Source organism: Aythya fuligula, chromosome 4 (assembly GCF_009819795.1).
Source record: "Aythya fuligula isolate bAytFul2 chromosome 4, bAytFul2.pri, whole genome shotgun sequence".
Classification (NCBI taxonomy): Eukaryota; Metazoa; Chordata; class Aves; order Anseriformes; family Anatidae; genus Aythya; species Aythya fuligula.
The window spans coordinates 20,237,139-20,250,433 of record NC_045562.1 but is presented as its reverse complement, the minus strand read 5'-3'; positions in this window follow the sequence as shown (position 1 = coordinate 20,250,433).

The following is a 13,295-nucleotide window of genomic DNA, read 5'->3' as shown; positions in this document are numbered from 1 at the left end:
CGCTGAGCTCGGAGGCGGGCAGGGAGGTGCTGAGCGCACCGGGTCGCGGTGCGGGTACAGAGCAAGCTGCCGGCTCGGGCTGCTGGGAGAAGGGTCCCGGGGGGCGGGCAGAGAGGGGGGAAACCTCCCTCCCCCGACGGTTTTAGGATCGGGAGCACGGGCACCCAAAAGCAAAGCCACCCCGTGCTGGCGCCTGTGGGAGGACACGGGTCCGCTCTTGGCCAGCGCTGGGTGCAGGACGCGAAGAAAATCCTACACGATTTTTATTCTGTGAGCATTAAGCTATTGTCACCCCCCCCTCCCCACACACACACTTCAGCACTGAAGCATTAAAGATATAGTGTTTCCCTGGAAATATAAATTATTAATATATTCAGCATTTTGGTCACTGTTAACCAAATTAGACAAAACTTCCCTTTGCTAAGTAGATTTTCTCTCTGGGATTAGCAGAGGGCCACCACGGTCAAAACTGTGGTCATTTACATATAATTTTGCAAACTTGCACTGGTCCATGACAGTCTTTGTATCTCGAATGTTGCTATTCTGGATTTTTTTTGTCCTTTTCGTTTTCATTTAGCTGTGGAGGATAAACCCCGCTCTGGCTTGACAATGACTTTGGGATAAAAGTCCCCCACACGCCCGCTGCCTCCCCCGCCGCCCATGGGCCTCTGCCGGGCCCTGAACTTGCCCCCGGGCCCCGCAGCCCCTGGCTTTTGCCCCACAGGTATTTGGGCTCTGCAGCAGGGCACAGAGCTCCCCCAGATGGACATCCCCTGCCTCAAGTCTCCACTGGGCTTGCCCTGTCTGGCCGCTGCCCCATGGCACTGTGTGGTGCTTTGGTAGTGGCCTTTTTAAAAATTTCTAATAATTTTCAGTGTTCCCATGCCAGGAGGTCATAGCTATTTTGGGGGGTTTGCTGGGGGAGCTGGATGCAGTGCCACACTGCCAGCACCGCTGCTTGCTGGTGGAGCTTTGTGCCCCCAAATAAACTGCCCCAAAATACGAGCTCTGTTATGCACCTGCCTGGCTAAAAGTGCTGCTGGTGAATCCCCTCCTGTCATCTCCTGTCCCTTTCCTTCTGCTGCTGTCCCTTCTGCCTCATTTTGCCTTGCCTGCCTTCCCCATGCCTCTCGTGTCCCCATTGCCTCCTCTGCCCCTTACCCAAAATCCCACTGTCACACACCTCTAACTCCTCTCTACACCACAGGTCTGTCACTCCCGAAAACAGTTGCACAGCAGTCACACCTCAGTATGCTTTCCCCCCCTTTTCTGGAAATTTATGTTAAAAGCTCACTAATTTATCACAAGGATTTGTTTGTTTGAGCTAGAGTGGAAGCAAAACACCATCAAACAGATCAAAGCCTGCGCCCAAACTCTCTACCCCCAAAAATTTGCATTCTCAACAGGCAACAGGAGACCACTGGCAAGAAGCATTTGTGTGTCATGCTTACTACTCCAACACCAGGAATAGGTCTACAAGCTTTGACAAAACTCCTGTGTCCATCCCCTCACATCATCAGCTTTACTTCTAGCAAACGTGCCAACAGGCTGTGTAAAGAGCTTGGGGACAAAGGCTGGCCTGGGGAAAGGACACTAGGAAAACATAATTATGGCAAGATGTATAAAAAACACATTTTAATACATTTAGAGGTTAAAGCTCTGAGAGCTACCCACATGCCATGCTGCCCCCAGAGTGGCATGTTAAAACAAAACTGATTTTAAAAGCACCAAAAGTTCAATGCCATGAACATCTAACCTGAGGAAAGAGGAGTCATTTAGAAGATTCAAACTCAGAATATCAAATCAGGTTGAGTTTATGAAACATTGCTTAATATTCATCTGCAAGCTGCAGCAATTGAGATGTGCATTGCATTTTGGCAGCAGTAACACATTAATTAGGCTGAAATAAATACTTTTGCTAACAAGAGCTCTGAACTTCTGCAGTTGAGCTATAAAGAATAAAGGCAATTTAGTTTTTATGACTGTAAGAATGCAAAACCTCAGAAGTGGAGTCTTCTTCTGTGAAATGATTATGTAATTAAAAAGAAAAAAAAAAAAAAAGGCTACTTTATCTGGGGAGTCCTGCAAGGGAACAGGGAATTCAGACGCTACATTAGTGCCTTGTCGTCAACAGATGAATTCACAGTGACCAGCCTTTAAATGGCAATCTTTTATGAATAAGATATAGGGTTAGTTTTTTGTTTGTTTGTTTGTTTGTTTTTACCTCCCCCAAACTCGAGTGCCCACCTATACAACTTTTCTGACTGCAAGAGGCAATGCCACTTCAGCTGCAAGTGAAATCAGGGCACAGAATAAGAAGAGTAACACCTATGGAACAAACCCCATGTAATTTCAGTTTCAAAATGAGAAAATATAACAGGTATCGATAAGGTTCACCGAGCATGGGTTGTAGGTTTTCAAGAGCCTCAGGAAAACCTGAGACAACACACATTTCATGTCACACAACTATGTATTGGAAAATTCTAAGGAAACTGGTATAACCTAAGACTTGCATATTCCACTATAAAACCTCTTTTTATAGTGATAATAATAATATTCTTACACAACATACTTTACTCATAGATTACGTTTTTTGTAGTTTTATAATTGAAATTGAATTTATAATTGAATTGCAAAAATTCTGTGATGCCTGGAGATGGGGAGAAAGTATTTGGAAAAAGAGCAAGAGCAGGAGCACATCCTTTGCTGCATAATGCCAAAAACTGTAACACAGCAAAGACATACAAAAACCAATAAAATGTTGCTTAAAGATGCCACTGCTTAGAAAGGCCAGTGGGTTAAAGCAAACAAAGGAAAAAAATATAATAATAATGAAGATCTTCACATACTTTTTACCTACTTGTATATATGGCAGACCAAATCCTTAGCTATTGCAAGGAGGCAAAGCTTCCTGGAGATCCCTGAAGCTGGAGTTCCTTACATGAGGAGAAGGCACGATGGAGTTGTATCAGCAGAAAGCTTACCAAGCAGGTAAGTGATATATATTCCAGTGGCTCCTCATGCTCATTTTATTAACTCATCTGTGCAGCCATGTTTGCAGAGATGTATGGAGAGCAAGTAGCCTACCATGGTCCTAAACAGAGAGATACTCTGAGCATGAAGGTGAAGTCGTGTACCAAACAGGCTGCACTGCCCACTGTTCTCAGTGTATACACTGTTCCTCCAAGAAGAAAACAAATAAATAAATAAAACCAAAACACCTAAGCACAATAACCTATACTTAAATGAAAGGCCAGCTTCCATCTACATGCCTGTGCAGGATCTAAACTACCTCCGCTACGCCAAAGCATCCCCTTTCCATTGTGAGGAGGCTCCAAAGGAGCAGCAGAACAGCCTGCTGCTCTTCACTGAAGAGCTCACCTTCTCAGAAGCTGTTTATTTGCAGCTCTCCATGCTTTTCCTCTCATCTTCAGAAAATTAGTTTTTCACAGTGTATGTTACAGTTAGGAACTGTGTTATAATCAGCTTTGCTTTAAGCAAAGAGCTTCTGCTACCCCTATGCAAAGCAACATATAGTATTGAATATGGCAAGCAAAGATAAGATCAAATTTAGAGATAATGTCGTGACTTTCCTCCTCTTCCAGCAGGAAGTTACAGAGATTTGGGATGGACTGGAATTCTGGAAAAGAGAGGTAACCCCTGCTGCCAGCATCCAGCTTCTCAAAGGCCCTTGAACTTCCAGTCACCATAACTTCAAACAGAAAAAAACTCAAGGTGACAAGTTACTGCAGGAAAGTGACCACCATTTAGCAAATGGGGCACAAAACCCTTCAAGCATCTCGTCAGAGCTGACGGAGTGTAAGATTAGGACATAGCATGCTGTATGTACAGCCTGTAGGCCTGCAGATGCACAGACAGGATGCTGGCAAGTTTAATTCTTTATCAGTCTAAAATATAAGGCTGAGATAAGACCAATAGGATATTTCATTGATGTACTTGGAATAATTATTTTGTCATAAATCAGTGTCATACAATGAAGGAAAAATCCTTTTAGTGGTCTGCTAATAGAAGGGTGTAATTTGTAAGCATTTGACTTTAACCAATCACTAAATGTCTAAAAGGTAGAGGTCTAAGGACAAATTAAGCACTCTAAGCTCTCTTTCCAGTCAAGAGGGACAAACAGGACTTTCCAGCAGATAATTTACCAGGCTGATTTTAGACTTTCTCTTAAAATGAGCTGATTTGCCTTGGAGACGTGTTGTCTCTTTCCCCCTTTTGAACCAAGAGGGAATGCAGGATCAATAGGTCAGATTCAGATATACAGGCAGGGGAAAAATCAGGGCAGCCAAATCCCACCCTCGCTGCTGCCTGGCAAGTAATCTAATTTATCTCCCCAGATATTTCAGAGGGGTTAGACATCTCCAAGCTAAAATACCATGTCTAATCAAGAGAAGTTTAGTTCAGTCTCCAGCGAGTTAGCCAAGTAAAAACTTGTTTTTCCATCTCATCTGCAATATTTGCTGCTCATTAAAAAGAAAAAAAGTAAAAGAAAATAACCTTTTCTTGTGTGTCTGTTATACAGACTGAAGGTATAGTAACTGGTGACTGAAGATGCAGTAAGTCTGTCACTGAACTGAAACAGCTGATGCGTGTTTAAGGGTATCCCAGTGGCTTGTTATCCCAGCTGACAGGTATTTTTAATGTACTTGTTGCATGCCCTGCTAGAGCAGGTGGGGAAGGTGGGGAGGATTTCAGGTGGAAGCAGGGCTTTTTATTATTTCCCTCTAGCAAGTGTGATTTCAAACAAAGCCAGTAGCCACTCCCTGAAAGCCAGCGTACCTTTCTCCATAGTCTGGTAGCCAAAATATCAAGCTCAGAAGCTGAGGTCCTCCACAGCACTGGTTAGATTTACTTGTATAACAGCCACATTACTCCCATTGTTCCACCTTTCCCAACACAAAATAAAGGGCTTCAGGAATTCCGTGTATGAAATGCTTACATAGAAAAAACGTATTTCAAAGTATCTGCATACTAGGGAGAATTTTGCCTTTGCTTTCAATGGAAATCAATCCTTTCTTCTCTCCTCACACACTAGGCGTTAATTTCTTCTAAATCTTCATGTTCCTTATTTAAGTAATAGGCAGTGTTTATTCAGCAAGCTTTTAGTACCCCTGAATAGCTTTGGTGGAAAGGCCATGGATGTGAAAAGGTATAAAAAAGACTTTTCCTGTTATCACACTGACACAATTCCTCCTCGTGATTTTTCGTCTTATTTCTGCTGTCCTTCAGGCTGTAATGTAACTGCTGCCTTGTTCTGTGGAGCAGGTCGCAGCTTCCACTTTATGTTACACTAAACTCCAGCTGACAGCTGCTCAGAATTATGGCAGCAGAAAGAGAAATGCAGTGGGTAGTACTGAACCTGCAAAGATCTGCACACAACTTCAGCCTTACTTTAAATTCAGCCTTTATTTTACCGAGGGCTGATTTCACTCCAGTTTCAGAGGAACTGGTAAAAAATGGGTGTTGTGAAGTGTTAGTATCATGGGGATTTCAGAGGCCAGTTAGGAAAAATAAAATAGTGGTCACATTGGTGAGTTCTTCCAGCCTAACACAGACCATTTCCCTTGGATGTGAAAACAGGCAGGACCAAGATGATTTGCCACAAAGCTGCCATCTGCATGCTTGGAAGCAGGACCTCAGCCGCAGCCCTGAGTTCTCCTACCTGATTTTAACCCAGAGGGATGAAGAGCTGCTCTTCAGGACAAGGAGAAACAGTATTGCAGAAGCAAGACATCTTTTTCTATGCCTGCCCAGGGTATCTTCCACCTGTGCTGCTCTCTTCCTCGTCCTACTTATTTTCCTCCTGCTTCTGTGCTCTCTTTAGTCTCAGGTCCCAAACAAAACAGAGGGCTCTCATCAAAGAAACTAATCAGCCCTTTTCTGAGAGAGAAAACACTGTCCGTTCGATCCTCTCTTTTATTACAACTGTCTTTGGTGGACTGTTATCTCTGTTATCTCCTTAACAAACATATCAGAGACTCACTGAGTGAGAAACATCACTGTAATACCTGCCAGCACACTTTCAGGCTGGTTTTCTTCTTAAAAGGTAACCGCAGGTATGGCACTGCTGTATGGTGTGCAAACAGAGCGGGTGGGATGCTGCCCCATAACCTCTGCCAGCCCCAGAGAAAGCAGGAGATGAAACTTGGCCCATTCCTTCTGAAGGGCAAGATGCCCAGACAGCTGAGGTGTGCCACCTGCCACAGCTCAGGGAGGTGATTCAGCCTACACAGGAGCAGCATTTACCTTGCTGCCTGAAAAAGACTGATCCTGACAGGCTGTAATCCAGCCCAGCCCCAGCAGGCTCATGGTGCTGTGCTGCCTTAGTCCTGCAAACCCCCCCGATGGTCATGGGGGGTGGTGTGGCTGAGACACGAACTCTGATTTTTGTGTTTTAATGGCCAAGTGCAGAACGTGGAGCCCATCAGCAGCTGGCAGCCTTGCCTGCCTTTCCACCCACCCTCTGCTGGAGCATGGCTGCGAATCACCACACACTGCAGTATGTGCTCCTCGTTGTGAAGGGGGTGTAAAACAGCTTCTAAAAAAGTCGACGTCTCTCCAGGTGGTTAAGTGCACAGAGATGCAGCCAGCGTCTGCAGAGGGCATCAGCACAGCCCGGCAGGGTTAAAAGGGAGGCTGTCCGAATTCAGCCGAGACCTGAAAATCTTGAAACATGTAAACCCTACATGCGCCAGATAAAGAAGGCAGAAAGAAAGGTGCCCCCTAATGAGTTTTTTTTGCGCTTGGGTGAGCGAAAGGGCTGCTTCAGGAGGCTAATAACTGAAAACCTTCCAGGCTTTTGTCCGGAGAAATGGCAGGCACTTTCCATCCCTTTGAAAAAAAGAAGGCCTTTCGGAGTCTTCACGAGAGATGTGGATTTTAAGGGCGACCTTAGGTCATACAGAACTAATCAAGCGAAAACAATAAGAAAATTAGACTGACAGTCAGCAAGTATCTGAGGACTTTATCAAAAAGAATTAGGAATGGACAAATTCACTGGGAGCAAAGGATCAGATCTGCAAGGTGGCATTGTGTGGCGGGATTAAATTATTTATTCATTGTTAATTTATTTATTTATGTATGTGCAAATGACCTAGCTGCTGCAGGTGCTGAGGAGTTTCTGAAAAGGCCCAGTTTTAGAGCCAAGGCTAGAATATTGGTCCATTTAACTCATTCTTTTCCTTAAGGCGATCAAACAGTGACTTTTATCTAGGAGATAGAGGAGGAAAAACCATATGTGTACTGGGAATGATGCGGGCTCTGAGCAGCACTAAGTACCCAAGTATTCCAGCCTCATTCACAAATGCTGTGCAGTTTAATGTCCAGCAAATTAGCAAATGAATGCTTATGTCAATATGTGAAAAATCCCTAGTTGGTTTAAACAGATAAAAAGCCTCTTGGGAAATGGCAGAAAATGCAGGCTTTCTCTCCCCGTCTTTTTTAAAGAAAGAAAGAGAAACAGTACTTAATAAGTTTCCCCCAAACTTACAAAACCTTGCGGAAAACAACAGCCTACATGGATGCTTGATCTTCTATGTGCACGTAATATTTGCAGTGTGGCCACTGCAAAAACACAAGAAGTCTTTGCAAAGGTTTGAATTGCATGTTTACTATTCAGAAGAAAATAGTGACAAGCTGGGACAGCTAGAAAGCTGTTAGATGCCATCCTGTGCCCCTCTCTTACAGGTACACGAGGTCCAAAGCCTGGGAGTGGGTCCGTCATCACATTTTCCCCTGCCTTTATAAAATCAAACTTGAAGATAAAATCTGTACAGACCTCTTGTTCTTCGTTCTACCAATTTAACCACTGATAGGAAAGGGCAAAAATTGTCATCTCGTGTTTCCCTTGACCCAGCAGAGTAAAGCCACAGTGGGGACTCTGTGTAAGACATGACCCTGGGGAAAAAAGGAACACGAGATCTCAGCATGGGGGTCGGAGGCAAGAAGTCACATGTATCGAAAATGACAGCATCACGTCACTTAATGCCATGTGATAAGGGAGTCCTGCTGGGTTTTATGTCCTTCTGCAGAGACATGCTCAAAGGTTGACTGGAACTGGTAAGGAAGATTTCTCACTAAACCCAGAAACGGGTTGTAGGTATTTGTGCAGGACAGATCATGACAAATTATCTTTCATCAGGACAATCATCAGTAGCTATGCTGGGGATAATAAAACTGCCCTGTGAGATGAACAGAAACCCACGCATCTGGAAACAAGGCAGGCAGGTTTATGCCAAATGCTACCTTACATACTTCTGCTTTGCTCCAACTTCCCTTGTCTTGGCCATTCTTAGGCCCATTTCTCAAAACAGTCCTTCTTATGTCATTCATGAGTAAAGGCTACTAACGGGAAAGATGAGAGGTATTTCAAAGAGCAAACATTTTTAATAATGCTAAATCAAAAAGATGACCTCAAACCATAAGTTCAAGGAGGGAATTTCCCAGGCCAAGCAAAAAACACAGGTTATGCAAAAAGTCTGCCTATAGCCAAACTGTCCTCTTTTCTCTCTTGAGTGTTCACATGCAAGGATGGATTTGGTCAATGCCAGCACGTCACTAATATGCGACTACTTACCTTCTGCAGCCTGCTGTGACACACCGCCAGCAGGAAGCCTGCTGAGTGACAGCCTTACTACAGGGGCTGTCAGGGTGCCTTACTGAAACAAAGCACAACCATACCTGTTGAACTCAAGTCAGACAAGACTGTTTCATCTGAACTGATATGGATCAAACTGCCCCCTTCTGCTCTATTAAAGATAATCAGCTAAGACAAAATCCTATGGTCCCCAGTCTTCATAATCTTTTGCATCTATAGACAGCCACCATAACCTCTCTCAGCATTGATTTTGCTAATTCAAAGAAACCGAGTTCTCAAATCTCTTGGCATATTTTCATGTTTCTTTTCCCTTGGTCACACAGCCATGCAATCTCAGCACCTTTTCCAGTTTCAGCCCATTTTTGAGAAGGCACATCTAGTTCTTGGCCCTATCAGCTGAGGTATTTTTAATAGGCACAGGGAAGTTTCATGCCATTGTAAAAGGCACTGGTGACACCTTGTCAGGAATGCTATGATCAGAATTGCACATAGTATTCCACATTGCTTCTCCCCAGTGCTTTTGAAATGGCACGAGCCAAAAGCTGCACCTGCCTTTTCCAGGGTTACATAGCCCTGTCAGCTCAGTGGTCTGACAATTTTTACAGCAATTAAAAGGTAGAGAACGGGATAAAATAAATGAGCTAAAAAAGAAAATTATGCTACCTTAAGTGAAAACTTTGTCTTTTTGAAAAAAGACTTTTCCAAACAGAGCCACAGATTTTACTAAGGCACAAAGATTTCTTCTTAACAAGAAAGAACAACATAGGACGTGCATTTAGTGGATGATAACTACTGTTCTAACATTTTTCAGCATGAAGGCTAAAGGCAAAGCAGGACAAAATGCAGAAGACTGTAAAAACAGACATGCAAAAGCAAGACACTGTTAAGAAAGACATTATTAAAAAAATCCGGTTGAGGCCAAACAGAGTTTGCCCTGATAAATACATCAATACATGACCCAATGAGCCCTCCTTCAAGTCGGGGAAGTTTGGCTTGGCTGATCAGACACTCAGCAAGACAAACACCACAGCAGCAAGCGCAAGGCAAATCTGCCCCGTTGGGTCTGTTCCATCATGGCAGTTGTTATCACACAAGTGTTTTCAAATATATTTTGTATTTTCCCTACCACTCAGAATGTGCCTGTGCTACTCACTGAAATGCTGATGTCCTCCCCATCTGCAAAAGAGAAAAGGTTTGCTCTTTGAATGCCTTGTGCAGGAGGAAGGATGATTCCTTAATATTCTGTCTGTGTGGTTTGTCACAACTTGTCTATGCTCTTTTACACAGAATATATTCTTCTCAACAGCGTCTGAAATAATGGATAAAATACAGCAGGGAGAACTTCAGACACAGCACCTCGGTTCTGTTCAGGTGCCCTCAGGAAATGACTGTGAACCTGACAGCAATTTGGCACACGTGCATATTGCAGCCTTACTCTCAAGCAGTTTCCTCATGGTCCTACAGGATTTGGCCTGGTTTACTCTAAAGGGAAGACAAAACAAAAAAGAAGGCACAGAAGCAGGAATTATTTTGCTGGACACCACAACAGAGGCCCCTTAAACAGTCTACAGCATTAACATTATTCTATAGAGACTTTGCCCCTTCCAGGGACAAGATGCATATTGTTTCTTTATTTTTATTACATGGGATATGCATATGAAAGTACAATATATACAACAAAATATATTATTGTTTAGGAAAAAGGACATTGTCAGACTTCATATAGATTAGAATCTGCCAGGAAAAAGACAACAAAATAAAACAAACAAAAAACACACAAAAAAGTACAGATTTTTTTTTTTTTTTAACTGTAGCCTTCTTATTGTAGGCTACTGTAAAGGGATGCAGATTCACAAGGTCTCAATGACTGCTGGCATGCTGTTACTGCAAGCATCCAAGAGTTAATTTAAAGTCAAGTGTAAATACAGAGAAAGGTATTTTTCCCTGTTCAGAAAGTTGGAATAAATGATTCAAAAGTTTGGCTTAGAATCATTGTTGTCTTTGACTCTGTTGTGATGAGACACCCCATCCAGAAAATCTAGAAAACAAAAATACAGTAGGTATGACATCACATATACCAGGGATGGTGAACATTTTTCATCTTCTTTACAACAACAGAGGAAATCACAGTTGTGATCCAAAGCTATAGTACAAAACCAGCAGGAAACATTAAAACAGAAATGAAAGAAATATTTTACAGACCTCATCTTCCCTTGGTCTATTGTCAATTCACATGCACATGTCTGAAAAACAGAAACAGAAACTACCTAGCTTATGTCTGTGTTCATGGTACATGAAATTAAAGGTCACTGGTTAAAATCAAATTATATTTGTAACGATCTGCCGAGATGTAATAACCCAAACGTTATCAGTCACAGAGAAATTGAGGCAATTCCTAAATGCATAGTTCTAAACTGCAGGAGTTGGTAAAGCTGTCAGAAGTTGGTGATGCCTCCAGTTCATGTCCAGCTGGGACACAGCACCTCACATGCCTGTACGTTTCCCCGGAGGCAGTAAAAAGGGTAAGGGCTGGGGAAGACGCCCTGGAAAATGGGAAGACCCATTGTGTTGCTATTTTTGTAACAAACCCGCTCGGCATGCACCGCTGACGGCTGGCTGCACATCCACGTGCTGTCATCTGAGTGCTCGGGAACGCAGGAGGGCCAGGGCTGCTCAGAGAGGACGTCAGCTCCGGCAGCTGGTGGCTCCAGCAGAGGCTGTGCTGCAGAGATTGTTAGCTGCAGGCTGGAATGAGATTGTTTTTATGTGTTTGTTTCCAGCGTTGCTTGGCCTGTGTCTTTGTACAGCTGGGATTGTCACATACCTGGGGATGGAAGCTGCACCTTACCACTTGCCCTCTAAGGTCCCATCAAGATTGGACTTCAACTAATTTGGGTTTAAAGCATCCTACAACAGCCTTTATCCTGTCTGCAAGCTTTAAGGTTTGGAAGAGTTTTCCCTCCTCCTTTTCCAGCCCCTGCTTTGCAGGACACTCTCCATAACAAGGCACCTTGGTGTCCTGCTCACTGTGGCACAGGTGGACACCTCTCCTCTCCCTCTGCCCTGCAGCACGGTGCACAACGATGTGACAGCACCAGCATTGTACCCACCGAGGGCTTCTCTGCAGAGGGGGGACACCAGCTGCCAACTGGTATGGCTCTCCAGATGTTCAGCGACTCGAGGGCTCTCCCCTGCATGGACAGAGGGATAAAGTGAGGAAGACATCTCATGCCAACAAACAGCAGAAAACTTGGTGCGTGTCCTGTGTGGGCAGGGAAGCAGCCTCCTGTTTAAGGTCATCCTCAGACACGAGCCAGCCGAAATCTGAATGCTGGGTGATGTCAACGCCAGAAAATCTGGCAGGGGAGAGGGCTGCTGCCCAAGGGCAGCGCTACCATACTTAGAGACGGAGCTGGCTCAGCTGCCTACGGCTTCACCCACCCTTTCAGCACCCGCAGCCGTCGCACAGCAAACACAACCCGCCCTATCCGACCGCACTGCAAATCTTTTAAGTAATCCAACTAGCCAAAACCAGAAAAACGGTTTCTTACCCCAAAACGTGCCGGGGAGCGCACAGGTGTGCAAAGATTTTGGTGGCACGGGAGGGCTCGGGGGTGGGGGGCGCTCCCCGGGGCGGCTCCGGCGAGGACGCTGCGCCCTCTGCAGCCGCGGTGCCGGCACGGCACGGCTCGGCACGGCTCTTGGGAGGCTCAGCGAGTGTTCCCGGCTAGGATTTCCTCAGCCCGCCGCAGCCATCCCCTGTTTCGTAACGGGCAGCACCGCCTTTCGAAATATTTTGCCCTCAAAAGAATGCCAGCCCTGCTCCTGCCCCGCAGCACTGACCGAAGCCTTGCTTCGACAGCTCATCTATCACAGCAGCCTTTTGTCTTCTGTCCTACAAATATTACAAAAAATAACAAACATTACACAACCGTGTTAACACATTCATTCAAAAAAAAAAAATAAAATCCAAAAGAAGTGGTGCAAAACCTCATTTTGATCTAAACCTGAAACTTTCGGAGGAATAAGAAAGGAGCCAAGGCACCGATTTGAAAATTATTTACTCAGGAAAGCTCTGCTGAAAGGCATCCATCCCCTGGTTTGCTGCCCGGCCCTATTTTTCCACCTAGCTGTACAGCTGCTGTGCCTGAGGTCAAGTGATATGTCACTGTGGCAGATCACACAGGGAGGCAGTGGCTCTTCCCGGATTAGATCTCTTCCACATGGGCCTCTGAAAAGATTTGTAACAAATGTCAGCCCTGACTGTCCGCTGCTTAAAGCATATGTTTAAAGCCCTTAGACATCTCAGTCAAAAGGTATTGTAAATATAGGGACAAAGCCAGTAAATGCTTCACTGGGGAGTTTCAAGGATGGCAAAACAGAATCTGGCATGAAAAAAAAGAAAACAACCCACACGCCCCAAACAGGTCACCTTTAGCAGGGAATGTGTGCTCAACTTTGCTGCCATTCCAAGACCAGAAAGGGATTTGATTTTTATTTTTTTTCTCCTAAAGTAATCAAAACCATCAAGATGCTTCTGTCACCTATGGTGAGGCTGGCAAGGTTGCAGGGCCAGAGGGCACAAAATAATTTGAAAATGACTTTCTTGCTTGTCAGCATCCCTCACCACTGCTTTCATTATCTTTTTTGGAATTAAAAAGGAATCCTGTTTGAAATG